General features: G+C 41.6%; 1 protein-coding gene across 15 annotated transcripts in view; it reads right to left on the bottom strand.

Annotated features, from left to right (window-relative positions):
• The window catches only part of LOC121002352 (sodium channel protein type 4 subunit alpha-like), a 450413-nt gene that overhangs the window by 127032 nt on the left and 309393 nt on the right, over positions 1 to 13988 (bottom strand). The gene's annotated exons all lie outside the window — the stretch shown is intronic.

The raw sequence follows: 13988 nt of genomic DNA, 5'->3' as shown, positions 1-13988 counted from the left end.
AATACATCAATAAAGATTTTACTGCATATAGGTACAGCGCAGAACGCTAAATAAAATTAGTTTTTCCACTGGAATACATCAATACAATTTTACCGCATATAAGTACAGCGCTGAACGCTGAATACAATTTGTTTTTCCATCGAAACACATCAATAAAGATTTTACCGCATATAAGTACAGCGCTGAATGCTGAATAAAATGAGTTTTTCCACCGAAATACATCAATAAAGTTTTTACCGTATATAAGTACAGTGCTGAACGCTGAATATGCTGAATACGTTGCAAAAGATTTTACCACATATTACTGTAGCGCTGAACGCTGAATAAAATTTGTTTTTCGAGCGAAATACGTCCCAAAAGGTTACTGCGACCGAAATACGTCAATTAAGATTTTACCACATATAACGGAACACGGAGATGGACAAGGTGTTCAGATTCCCCCTCCCCCCCCCCACTATACGGATGTCTCAGAAATGAACCGCTGCTCCAGACAGCATCTCCTGGGAAGGTCAGGGAGTGTCCCGGTCATCCGGCATCTATTCGCTCCGCTGAAGGATGATTTTGAAAGTGTTTAGAAGCCACAAAAGGGCCCCCACGCTGCAGATATATCATGAAGACATCATGGAGATTTTACCGCATATAACCGCAGCACTGACCGCTGAATAAATTTTGTTTTTCGACTGAAATACTTCAATAAAGATTTTACCACATATAACTGCCGCACTGACTGACTGCTACCGCCGCTACTTCCGTGAACCCCTGCACCACTACTTCTCGGGTAGGTAGGCTGCTGTATTTTTCTGTTTGTACTAGAATACGCCCCTATACACTTTGACCAGAAAAAACGTAACGAGTGAAGTGCATATATATTTTTCTTGCAGTATTGAAATACGCCCCTATAAGCTTTCACCAGAAATCACTGCAACAGTGCAGTGCGTATATATATTTTTCTTTTAAACAGTAATATGCCCCTTTTCACTTTCAACAGAAATAACTGCAGAAGTGAACTGAGAACATATTTTTTTTGTTGGACTGAAATAGGCCACTATACGCTTTTACCAGAATTAACTGCAGAAATGCACTGAGAATATATTTTTCTTGTACTGGATACGACCCTATACACTTTGACCAGAAAAAACTGCAACAGTGCAGTGCGTATATATTGTTCTTTTTTTTAATGAAATACGCCCCTATACGCTTTCACCAGAAATAACTGCAACAGTGCAGTGCGTAACTATTTTTCTTGTTTTACTGAAATACGCCCCTATACACTTTCAACAGAAATAACTGCAGAAGTGAAATGCGTATATACACTCACCTAAAGAATTATTAGGAACACCTGTTCTATTTCTCATTAATGCAATTATCTAGTCAACCAATCACATGGCAGTTGCTTCGATGCATTTAGGGGTGTGGTCCTGGTCAAGACAATCTCCTAAACTCCAAACTGAATGTCAGAATGGGAAAGAAAGGTGATTTAAGCCATTTTGAGCGTGGCATGGTTGTTGGTGCCAGACGGGCCGGTCTGAGTATTTCACAATCTGCTCAGTTACTGGGATTTTCATGCACAACCATTTCTAGGGTTTACAAAGAATGGTGTAAAAAGGGAAAAACATCCAGTATGCGGCAGTCCTGTGGGCAAAAATGTCTTGTGGATACTAGAGGTCAGAGAAGAATGGGCCGACTGATTCAAGCTGATAGAAGAGCAACGTTGACTGAAATAACCACTCGTTACAACCGAGGTATGCAGCAAAGCATTTGTGAAGCTACAACACGCACAACCTTGAGGCGGATGGATTACAACAGCAGAAGACCCCACCAGGTACCACTCATCTCCACTACAAATAGGAAAAAGAGGCTACAATTTGCACGAGCTCACCAAAATTGGATTGTTGAAGACTGGAAAAATGTTGCCTGGTCTGATGAGTCTCGATTTCTGTTGAGACATTCAAATGGTAGAGTCCGAATTTGGCGTAAACAGAATGAGAACATGTATTCATCCTCTGATGGCTACTTCCAGCAGGATAATGCACCATGTCACAAAGCTCGAATCATTTCAAATTGGTTTCTTGAACATGACAATGAGTTCACTGTACTAAAATGGCCCCCACAGTCACCAGATCTCAACCCAATAGAGCATCTTTGGGATATGGTGGAACAGGAGCTTCGTGCCCTGGATGTGCATCCCTCAAATCTCCATCAACTGTAAGATGCTATCCTATCAATATGGGCCAACATTTCTAAAGAATGCTATCGGCACCTTGTTGAATCAATGCCACGTAGAATTAAGGCAGTTCTGAAGGCAAAAGGGGGTCCAACACCGTATTAGTATGGTGTTCCTAATAATTCTTTAGGTGAGTGTATATTTTTCTTGTCGTACTAAATAAGATACTAAGATATAAGCCACTGAAGGCTTTTCAACATAACACTTGAAGCCCAATAACAAAAAGCGGGAATGACAGAGCTGTCTAATGACTATTTGGATCCCCAAATAATCATTCCCTGCACTTGTAAATCACTTTCCTATCAATGTCCCTAGCGCCTTCTGACGTCTCTCCCTGCACTAAGATGCTGTGAAATGATTCCTTTCCTTTCCCTGCACGTCTAAATCGTATTTTATGTCTATGTTTTCCACAATCGTTTTTCCACTTGCTCTCCCTAGCGCCTTCACACATCTGTCCCTGCACTCTGAACACAGGAAAATGTCAGAATCTAAAATGGCTGCCGTATTTACAGGGCTGTGACATCACAGGGCTGGCTGGCTGCTGATTGGCTGTATGCAGGCATGTCAATCTGGGTGATCCCACCTTCCCAGAGTTCCTTGCCCCATGTACTCAGTCCTCACACGTGTAGATGCCATTTTATGAAAATTGCGATTCGTTACCACAAAGCGCGAGGAAATTCGCATTCGTTGCAAATCAAATTTTTCCTGAAATTTGGATGGAATTCCACTTTGTCAGCTTCGATTCGCTCATCTTTAACGCCCATGAGATCAGGGGACGCAGTTTAGGCTAACATTATCCCACTTTCCTAATAGCTGTGTGAACTTGAACAGACCCCCCACCTCCAGAATTCAAGCAACATTAGTAAAGAAAAGTGTCACGGCTGAGGATGGGGGAAATCCTCAGCCGTGCAATGCCAGATGCTGTATGCCTACTCGGCCAGGAGAACAGGATAGGGAGCAGGTCACCTCCTAACAGCGTCCCTACCCTGACCCTAACTCCTAACTGCATGGGCCGACCTTAAAGGTAGGAGGACCCATGCGCAGGAACCTCGGATCCCTAACTCACCCTCCGTCCGGTCCCTGCGCTAGGAGTCAGGGTAAGACGACCTACTCCTCCTAGACGCGGAGGAGCAGGAGTCTCACTGGCCAAGCTGTTGGGAAAAAGGGGAACACAAACAGTTTTACGGGTATGGCAGGCGAACTAGAAGTTCCTCCAACCTGCCACAGCCTTGCTGACTGGATCCCTGAGCAACAGGAATCCAGAACCGTAAACTGCACAAAAGTGACAAGGAAGGTCCCAACAGAACATCACATACAACATGACATACAAGAAGGCATAAACATAAACTTAAACTTAAATCTATGACCACAGTGGTGGCTCTCACTGGCGGATGTAAAACACAGGAGGCTGCTATCAGCAAGCATGCTGAAGCAACCTCCTGAGCCCTGCCACAGAGAGAGGTTATATAGGCCCAAAGTGGCCACACCCAAAGGAAGGACACACCCAGTGACATCACACACACACTGGGAAGGGAGTTAACCCTACACACACCACAGAAGGGAAACTCACAAAAAGGAAAAGTGTCCAACAGATCACACTGTGGCCGTTGCCGCAAGCAACGACATGGGTGGCACACGTGTCCAGGGAGTCAGCCCGAAGGCCGGGACACTGCCACCACATGTACATAATACCACCTAAGGTTGCCACGGGTAACCACAGTGCGAGGAATGATGTCCGTGCGCACACAAACATAAAACACAGTGCACAACAGACATACAAACGTGCATCCAAAACAACTCCCCGGGAACCGCACACAAGGCTGTTGTCCGCGGCAACCGCACCGAGGCCAACTACATAATGCCTCAGCTGCGGTTGACACAACAACCAAAACCGCGGGCAACTGTATGCGACTCCCAATAACCGTGGTCCTGACAAAAAGATGTGGGAAACAGCCAAAGTCTATGCCATTTTTCTCTATTGAAAAGGGTAGAAAGGGGTTGTCTGGTCGCAGGATAGAAGGGATTGGACTGAATGAACCAGCCTAAGAAGAGTGGCCATTTTTTCTGTAAGAGGACCCAACTTGGGGGACATGGACTGTGACTGTGCTGGAATTCAACAGACTAGGCTCAATACAGTCCAGGGAAATATTGGATTGGACTAAATAAACACCCTATCACTAGAAGCATAATTATTGCTGTGCCTTATTGAGATTTTACATAAAATCTTTCACATTTTAATAATGTCATTTTAATATAGGTGGGCACCCAGAGTTTCCAGGACCAATATTAGCCACTATGGCTGCAGAAGTAAAATTTTTATTGATTTTATCTGTATGTTAACATAAGTCTTAAAGGGGTTGTCTCATCACAGACAATGGGGGCATATCGCTAGGACATGCCTCCATTGTGTTATAGGTGTGGGTCCCACTGCTGGGTCCTGCACCTATAGTTAGGTCCATAAATATTGGGACATCGACACAATTCTTTGCCTCTATACACCACCACAATGGATTTGAAATGAAACAAACAAGATATGCTTTAACTGCAAACTGTCAGCTTTAATTTGAGGGTATTTACATCCAAATCAGGTGAACGGTGTAGGAATTACAACAGTTTGCATATGTGCCTCCCACTTGTTAAGGGACCAAAAGTAATGGGACATAATAATAATCATAATTCAAACTTTCACTTTTTAATGCTTGGTTGCAAATCCTTTGCAGTCAATTACATCCTGAAGTCTGGAACGCATAGACATCACCAGACGCTGGGTTACATCCCTGGTGATGTTCTGCCTGGCCTCTACTGCAACTGTCTTCAGTTCCTGCTTGTTCTTGGGGCATTTTCCTTCAGTTTTGTCTTCAGCAAGTGATTGACTTGGCCACTGCATAACATTCCACTTCCTTCCCTTAAAAAAACTCTTTGGCTGCTTTTGCAGTATGCTTTGGGTCATTGTCCATCTGCACTGTGAAGCACCGTCCAATGAGTTCTGAAGCATTTGGCTGAATATGAGCAGATAATATTGCCCGAAACACTTCAGAATTCATCCTGCTGCTTTTGTCAGCAGTCACATCATCAATAATTACAAGAGAACCAGTTCCATTGGCAGTCATACATGCCCACGCCATGACACTACCACCACCATGCTTAACTAATGAGGTGCTATGCTTAGGATCATGAGCAGTTCCTTTCCTTCTCCATACTCTTCTCTTCCCATAACTCTGGTACAAGTTGATCTTGGTCTCATCTGTCCATAGGATGTTGTTCCAGAACTGTGAAGGCTTTTTTAGATGTCGTTTGGCAAACTCTAATCTGGCCTTCCTGTTTTTAAGGCTCACCAATGGTTTACATCTTGTGGTGAACCCTCTGTTTTCACTCTGGTGAAGTCTTCTCTTGATTGTTGACTTTGACACACATACACCTACCTCCTGGAGCGTGTTCTTGATCTGGCCAACTGTTGTGAAGGGTGTTTTCTTCACCAGGGAAAGAATTCTTCGGTCATCCACCACAGTTGTTTTCCATGGTCTTCCGGGTCTTTTGGTGTTGCTCAGCTCACCGATGCGTTCCTTCTTTTTAAGAATGTTCCAAACAGTTGTTTTGGCCATGCCTTATGTTTTTGCTATCTCTCTGATGGGTTTGTTTTGTTTTTTCAGCCTAATGATGGCTTGCTTCACTCATAGTGACAGCTCTTTGGATCTCATCTTGAGAATTGACAGCAACAGATTTCAAATGCAAATAGCAAACTTGAAATGAACTCTGGACCTTTTATCTGCTCATTGTAATTGGGATAATGAGGGAATAACACACACCTGGCCATGGAACAGCTGAGAAGCCAGTTGTCCCATTACTTTTGGTTCCTTAACAAGTGGGAGGCACATATGCAAACTGTTGTAATTCCTACACTGTTCACCTGATTTGGATGTAAATACCCTCAAATTAAAGCTGACAGTCTGCAGTTAAAGCACACCTTGTTCGTTTCATTTCAAATCCATTGTGGTGGTGTATAGAGCCAAATATGTTACAATTGTGTCGATGTCCCAATATTTATGCACCTGACTGTAAATTGAGAACGGAACCCTGAAAGTGTTGGAGGGCGCACTGCGCATTCATTTTCTATGGGGCCAACGAAAAAAGCTGAGAGCTGGCTCGGCTATTTCCGTCCGGCCCATAGATGGGAATGGGAGCGGTGGCTGTTTATGCGTGGTGCGTTCCTATTCACTTCTAAGGGGAGTGTGCTTGGTGGTGGCGGGACTGGAGTCTTCCAGCCACCACTTTGCACGCTCCGTTCTCAATACAGGTGCGGGTCCCAGCTGTAGGACCCTCACTTATAAGACAATGGGGGCATATCCTAGCGATATGCCCCCATTGTCTGTGATGAGACAACTCCTTTAAGTATAGACTTGAAGATCATATATAAACAATATTTGCAAAAGCTAAAAAAATCAATAAATAAAACATTTAATATTCCGCACAGTGGACAGTCAGGTTCTCTGCCAGTCATTTCCAATGGACACTGTACTCAGTGTTAGCAAATGTCATCATCAAATGTCAATTATCCTAGGTATCATATTTTTAGTTGCTACATGTTGTGCATTTGTGCGCTGTAGTTAATGAATTTTTTCAGATCTCTATTATACAGTACTCCATAGCAACCATTTATGTTTCAGTATTTAATGAGCCAAGTTTCTAAGATTTCGAAAGTTGCTACGAAAAGGCCTCAATGTTGTGTCACTTAAACAACACATTGGTTATTTTCACCTGTTCAACTTGTTTCAAAATGTAATGAGATTTGGTTCTACGATACCCCTGGTTCGCAGATTTGCCTGGGTTGGCTTTGCGATACTGGAGTGAGCATCATAACTTGTTATTGATTAGGAATGCATTATACTAAAAATAAGCACAAGATGTCACCCAACTAGCAGATAGTATATTTTCAACAGCAGTTTGCTCAAACATGTTAAGGACAGAAACGTAATAAATGTTCATAAGAGCTGCATTGACCTTCAATGTTTATATATTTTTTTCATCTGGATCCTCTGGCTCATGGGCTGGGGTACAATTTATGGATTAAAAAAATACTGCTACAAGTATCTGGATAGGTGGTGGTTGGTGGATCAGTGAGGTTGAACACTAAGGTCTGGCAGAGAAAAGGTGGGGTGACAGGGAGTACTTACATAATTCTGAAACCTCTACCTTGGTGGGCAAGAAAGCTTTGGTCATTACAATGGATGATTTCTGGCTAAGCTCTTCAAAAACAGGAATTAGACTGTAATGACTTATGATACATTAAATATGACCATACACATTAGATAGAAGTTGGTTGATGGTGAATGTTCATTTCACAGACACGCCCATGCACATTTTAGCCCAGTTGTTCAACTTAGCCATACATGTTCAATAAAAAAGGGAGATGGACAAAAGATCTTTCTGGGAATATTCTTTCAAAGAAAGATCTTTCATCTGGCTATTCAATGAAAATATTGAACATGGTTGACTTGTTTACAAATGACAATGGTCTATCAGTAATTGGCTCATTATTTTTGGTTAAATTTGTCCATTTTAATCAACTTTAGATTAATGTGTATTGTCATCTTAAGGGTAGGCAGGTATACAGCTTACCCAATGCTGATTACCTCAGATAATAACACAGCTTGTACTACATGAACATATCAAGGATGGGACAGCTGACTTCTGTGCTTTCGTGAAGAAATCAAAGTTAGCCTACAATGCCAGCAATAAACACTGAACATTCTTGGGACGGGAAAAGGCTCCTCTGCCATATAAAACAACTGTTCTGCAGTCTCTCCCTGAGCCGTGTTGAACAATCTTTTAGCTTATTTATGCTCAAATCAAAGTTCAACTTTAAATTGGACATAAATCAGCTTAGAAGATCACACAGTAGAGGTCAGAGAGCTAGCTGACAGATTTATCACAACTTTCTGCAGCTGCTATATACTGTGAAACATATGAGATGCAGAAGCCAAACTGCACAATTTTATTAAAACCTACTACAAAAAACGGTGTTATCCTAAAATACATGTAAATAATTCATATAAAATTGCCTTTGCCATAGCCTTTGAAGTTTTGATTTGGCACCAGGTCATACCACATTAAGCTGTGCTCAGGCTAATACATAGAACTTTTCTCTACAGTTCCCCCTGAATTTTGACCCAGAGATGCTATTCTGTCATGTGATGAAAAATAAGATATAAGGGATATGCTAATAGGCTTGACATGCATTCACTTACTTTAACTGCATCATTTAATATAGTTATACCACAAGCTTTTGTTTTTGCGCACTTCTAAGACGCTTTGTTACCATCTCCGTGCTTTACCCTAAAGGGAGATTTCCGCAATCCAGCTTCTTTATCTTTTATACTAGATAATGCTGGTAATTTTCTCTTCATAGATTTAAGTTTACAGCATTCGACAGATTGTACACGTAAAATGCTTTAGCAAAACAGCTCAATCAATGTGAATAAATAGATATAAATAAATATGCTCTGGGATGTCTGACAAATTTCAGTCTGTCAGGGGAATCATATCTTAACAAAGTACATTTGGCAGAGCTCAAGGTATAAAAGGAAGCTTACAGTGGCTTATTTTAACGAATGTATTATCTTGCTTCACTACCTGAAGTCTAAAACAGTGTTTGAAAAATGATGGGTCGGTTTGTTTCTCTAGGTTATTACATAGAATATATTAAGATTTGGCTCTCAAGAATGAAGATCATACACTGTGGCTACATGGTGTGGGATCTTTTATGAGATAACATAGTGCCTGCTCATTTGCCTCCTGAACCCAATTTAAAATGAGAAGGGTTGTAAAAGATTAGAAAAACATGGTTCCTTTCTTCAAAAAGCCAGAGCTACACCTGTCTAGAGGTTGTGTGTGATATTACAGCTCAGCCCCACTGACTTCAGTACATAGGTATGGTGGTGAAGTAAATGAAAGAAGGCATGCTTTTCTAATTCTGCACAACCCCTTTAACTGCTAGCCCACAGCCCGTTGACTATATACATAGGTTTATTTGTATCGTCTCTGTCTTCCTCATCGCTCTATACACAGCACTTCATAAGGCATTAAGGAGTGGCGGAGTCACTTCCTGCTCCTCTACCAGCAGTCCTGTGATCGTTGGGGACCATATGTCTGCAATGAGCTGTTAGGCCTTAGCAGACCCACATGAGCTCTACAATGAGGTTGTACAGCCGTGTACAACTTATCTGGGGTCTGTATTCCCCCTGTTACTAGTGCTACTATGCCAATCCCAGTAACAAGAGAAATGAGCAATAAAGAATGTAATGTTAAACGGGGAACTCAAAGTGTAAAATTAACTAAAAAAATAAATAGATAAAAAAATTATTAAAAAGGTGCCACCACACGACATATCAAATCTTCTACCCATGCCCCCCTGTGATCAGAACCCATACATTCCATATATCAAAAGGACTGTTAGGGAAAGGGGACATGGTAAGAAAAAATTTGTCAGTTACACGCTGTGCTATTTATATAATGCCTCATATATCACCGAAAAATGCTTCAAAAATTATTTCCATGACTAAATAGAAAAAAAAAAAGTTTTGACTCAAATACACATGTACTAGAAAACTGAAAATGCCACTGGTCAGGAATGGTAAATGGTTGAGTCTTGAACTGGTTAAAATAAGCACTAAAGCAGACAATGACAGTATATTAGTAAACTACTAAACCAGGGAATCATGTAGCCAGAGACAGGCCTGTACAGCATTTGATCACTTCTGCCACAGTTGACACTGTCACAGTTTAAGAAACACTGCCCTATACTATAGGACTACAAACAAGGCTAAAGGCTAAATACATTACCAACATTCACACAAGACCTAGTTGTACTGATCATCATTAAATATCGCCAAAACGTACTAATGCGTACTGTCACACATCCCACCCATTGGAGTCATTTGCACTCACTTGCTGGTCAGCTTATATGGCAGTAAACATTTCTCTAGATATTCATATATATGTGGTGCTTCTTAAAGGGATTGTCCTGCTGGATATAGATATATAGATAAATAAAAGGACCTCTTACTCATCCCCCCTTTACCGCAAGAGCGTAGTGTGTAGCACTGAATTAGCTCCATGCAACACTGTGTTTCCTGCACCCTCGCCATGATATAACATCTGACCACCAGACTCCCTTACTGTAATCTAGAGAAGCAGTTGTCATTTTGGGAAAACCTATGTAAACAGAAACATGTAACTTATGGTAGTGTACTCTGCCATTATCTAGCTCGGTTTTGATACTCGGTCTACTGACATTTGAGCAAACTATAACATATACATTGGAATTATATTTTAACCACAGCCTACTGGGAAGACAAACAGAGCTATAACTTTTAAAGCATACCTAACCTTTCAACAAACTTTGCATTAATCAGCTGTAGAGCGTGTATACAAAATAATACTATTTCTGGCCATTATATGGCTTGTATCTGTAATTTTTGGCCATTTTCCTGTGCATGCTAAATGTCTAGTTTGCAGTTCTCTTAGCTCTAGTGGATAGAGACTAACTCTTATCCATGGTACACAGAAAGTAGAGGATAATCTGCTTCCTAATATTCTCTAATGCATTCAGATGCAGCCCAAAGATCTTGAAGGACATTACAGAGAAGTAATGACCTGTATTGTTGTCAATAAAGCACTTAGGAAGTTTATATCTCAACCCTTGTAGTGCCAGCAGTCTGCTTGTCTGTGCTTGATCCTGCTCCTTTCCCTCTCCATAGACTTGCACTGACATGTGTAATATGATCTCCCTGTGGAGCTGCTTCAGTCTTGGATGGGGTTATGTAGAATTTACGTATTGATGACCTATCCTCAGGATAGGTCACCAATATGAAATCGTCACGGTTCCGACTTCCGGCACCCCCATGATCAGCTGTTTGAGGAGGCTGCAGTGTTTCCATGAGTGACGCTGCCTCCTCGCAGCTTACCAAGCACAGTGCCGTAAACAGCATGGCGGTTTTGCTTCGTATTATAGCTCAGCCCCAATCACTTGAATGGAGCTGAGCTGCCCCGAGGCCACGTGACTAATGAACGTGACGTCACATGGTGTAAGAAAAGTCCTAAGCGCTCTTTATACAGCTGATCTTGAGGACTTCATATGTAAATCCCAGAGTACTCTTTTAAGGCGTTTTTCAAGGTGAAAAGCAATTAGCAAGGCTGATAACATGAGAACTAGACATTTCTCACTGATAAGACATATTACAAAGTTTATTGTGACCATTTAAACCATATGCAGTAACAATTTGTATTCCATTTGCATTTTCATCCTTGTCCCTTGCAGATAACAGCTGTTTAATAGTTCTGTGCATACTGAAAAACAGTTTGGAACACTTCAGGCAAAAATGTATGTACTGTGTTTTACCTAGAGCATGACCTTAATAGTGAACGACATAGGTATTAATGGGAGTCTATCACCTCATTTTCACCTATGTAACTGCTGCCAGTGGACTGTGGTTGACAAAAGCAGTATGTAAACCATACCTTTGGATCCCTGTGCCCCAGAAAATGAAGTGTAAAGTGATATACTAACAAGGTGCCAAGTGCCCAGGCCCTCTGCTGTTAGCCAAGCCTAGCTTCTCCCCACTGCTCGATTGACATCCTCCTCTCCTTCCAATGTCACTTTTCCCCACTGTATAGCAGGGGCACAGGGGTGGAGAAAGCTCTGTACACAGCAGGGAAGAGTGACATCCGGAGCAGGAAGGTATCAATCAAGAGCAAGGAAAAGGAGCTAGGCTCAGGTGCACTAGAAATCTCTCCTGGGCACTTAATGCCACATTAGCATATTGCTCCAAACTTCATTTTCTGGGTCACAGGAGCACAGCAAAGTAGGTACATATGTAGCAAGCATCAGTGGGTTAACACAGGGGCATAGCCATAGGGGATGCAGAGGTAGCAGTCGCACCTTGGCCCAGTAGCCTGAGGGGGCCCATGTGGTGCAAGGAAGACAGCAGTATTATAGAAAGTGCATGCTGGTCAAGTTACACCTCTGGCTGGAGGGAAGGGGTTAGGTCAAGAATTTGGCATGGGGGGGTGCAGTTTCAATTTTTGCCTCAGGCAGCACGAAGGCTGTGTGCTACCCTGCCCCTGGCCACAAAGCACTGAGGGAAGGGGGGCCCAAGCTGAACTATTTTACCAGGGTCCATGAGCCTTTAGCTACGCCCCTGGGTTAACACATTATCCCAACAGCGTAACTAAATACCAACTTTAAGCTTTAGAAGCTTTGCACACTGTTAAACTAAGTCATAAGTGCAATAAGCTTGTGTGTTAACGTGCCAGGAATTACTTTAACGCCAACTAGATCTGTATTGTTCACATGCTGCTTATATCAACTACAATCAGATGGCAGTAATGAAATAGGTAAAAACAAGATGACAGATTCCCTTTAAAAGAAAACCAAACAGAGAATCCATGTGTCATGCACCACCCGACTGTGTGTTAGGCAGTGGTGGAACATTTATTTTCTTGCACATTGTAATTTGTGCTCCTTTACATTTAAACGTGGATGGTGCTCTAGGCGGATGCCTACTTTTGCCTAATCCTTTGTCCTGACCTCGATGTTAGGAAAAACCTAGATTTTTGTTCTTTGAAAAGAAACCATATAGAAGCAACAACATAATAGATTTTATATAGACAGAATTAGTTATGATGACTTTAATGATAAACCATGCTAGGAAGGATCTGTTATTTCAAGTCTTTCTAAACATTTCCATTTGCACTAAGAATCCTCTGTTCCTCTACCTTGAGGTGATTATACTGGAAAAAAATGCAACTTTTGTTACAGGAAAGTTGCCAAACAGAATGGACATCATATGCTGTTCGATATATAACCAAAAAGATCAACCTTTTTTTATCCATTCATAATGACCTCATAGAAGATGACATAAAAAGTCACACATATAGAAGAAACAAGGAGGAGGAAAAGAAAAAAAACTGAAAACCATAAGACAAGATCTCAAAAACAAGACCCAATGCAATGTTCTGATTCACAGGAAAATAGTACCTTTAGTTAGTATAGAAATGATAAAAACAAATTATGTGAAAATCAGTCTTTACCGTGGATTTTTGTTATTTTTTAGGTGGTGAGGGAGGAAATCGGAAGACATTTTATGGAGTACCACATGTATTCACTAAGGCCAATAACTAATTCATCCATCTTATGGTTCCATAAATGTCCACCAGAATGTTTAAAGGGGTGATCCAACATAATTAGAGAAAAGCCCTAACAAGGCTTAAAATAAAATTATCTTATACTCATCTGAGTCTACAGTGCCCTTCTCTCTGGCACTGGTCCTGTTCTCCTATCAATGGTCTCAGTTTTCTAGTGCTGAGGCTACAATAGTGACGTTCCTTATACCTGCATGTCACTGTACACGTCACAGTGTCAGTGAAGTGGACAGTGACATGTCGGGATATGACATGTGACCACTGCAGCCAATCATTGTTCTCAGCAGTAAACCACTGGCTGCGACAGTCATGTCCTTTCCTTTATCGCAACACATTACCACTGCTGTTTGTAAAACAAGCAGCAGCAGGAAAATCGGACCAGTGCCCCAGAGAACAGCACTGAAAAAAGAGTATAGGAAGATTTTCTTATTATTTTAAAGGGGTTCTCTGTATTAAGAAGGTCTTTTGCAGTCTATCCTAGGAAGTGACTAGGACAGACTGTCTCCATTTTTATAGCTACTTAGGAAGGAGTAAGGGGGGTGGGTCCTCACTACACTGCACTTTG

Source organism: Bufo bufo, chromosome 5, assembly GCF_905171765.1.
Source record: "Bufo bufo chromosome 5, aBufBuf1.1, whole genome shotgun sequence".
NCBI lineage: Eukaryota > Metazoa > Chordata > Amphibia > Anura > Bufonidae > Bufo > Bufo bufo.
Note: the sequence above shows the minus strand (reverse complement) of the source record. Positions and strands in the feature narration are given on the sequence as shown.